This window comes from Bison bison, unplaced genomic scaffold (genome assembly GCF_000754665.1).
Source record: "Bison bison bison isolate TAMUID 2011002044 unplaced genomic scaffold, Bison_UMD1.0 scf7180017864383, whole genome shotgun sequence".
In the NCBI taxonomy this organism is placed as follows: Eukaryota; Metazoa; Chordata; class Mammalia; order Artiodactyla; family Bovidae; genus Bison; species Bison bison.
In genome coordinates this window covers 5,014,911-5,015,976 of record NW_011494955.1, presented here as the reverse complement: position 1 = coordinate 5,015,976, position 1,066 = coordinate 5,014,911, and positions in this window count along the sequence as shown.

Sequence of the window (1,066 nt, the reverse complement as noted above, 5' to 3'; positions counted from 1 at the left end):
AGATGGCGGGCCAGAGGGCAAGCAGCCCAGGCTGACCGCAGGCTGTCTCTAGGTCTCAAAGCTGGGACCCACAGTCGCTGGATTTACAAAGCCTCTCTCCTCCCCAATTCTTCTCTCATTCTTTCTCTTCCCCTTTGTTCTTCCAACTCCTTCCTCTTTTATTTGCCAACAACGTCTCGGTCCGTCTTCCCTCAGCCTCAAACAGTGCCTCTTTCTATCCCTTCCCCTTTCCCCACCTTCAGGAGCCTCTTAAACCAAACCCTTCCCGACATCACCACCACCAAAGCAGAACGCTGGGGTTGTTTTGTTTTTTTTTTTTGCTCCATGCCACAGAACTTTGTCTATTTTTTTACATTTCCCCATCTACTTGGTCAAGAAAACAGGCAAGCTAGTCTCTAGACAGCTGCTATTGAGGTGTGTATATGCGGGCTTTCGGGTCCAGGCCCCGACGCCTCCCACCTCCCCACCACGTTCCCCCCGGGTGAGATGGAGCTCGGCCACAGCTGCTCCGGAGGTTGGTTGGGCGGTGGTTTTGGTCTGGCTGAGTTCCCTCCCTTTTCTCACAGTGGGGGCCCGGCCTGGGACTTGGGAATGGACACGAACTTGACTTTGAACGTTGAGCAGGGCAACTGACCAAGCTAGAGAGGACAGGGCGGCCGCTGGGAGTTACCGCCCCAACCCTAGGCTGACGGGAATGTGGCATAGGGTCCCCAGTTTGGACTTCTGTGCTCCCCACTCTCGCACCTTCCAAAATGAAACGACCTCAGGATGCTTCTCGGAGCGGGGCTGCGTGACCCACCCCATCGACTTTCCACTCCAGTCCGGGGAACTAGTCTGTGGGGCCTCTGAGAGCGGGGGTGGCAAGGGGCTGGGGTGCCCCCACCATCGCTAGTTCTCGGTTCCCCAGATCCCCTCCCTTCCCTGCCGGCCCGCCCAGCCCGCCGCCCCCGGCGGCTGGCGCGCGCGGTGCAGCATGCGGCAAAGCTCTTTGCATAAATTATGCTCATGACGCAGCAGCTAAAAAAATCCAAGTAGCAGAAGGAGGGAAAAAAAAACGAGGGGGGGG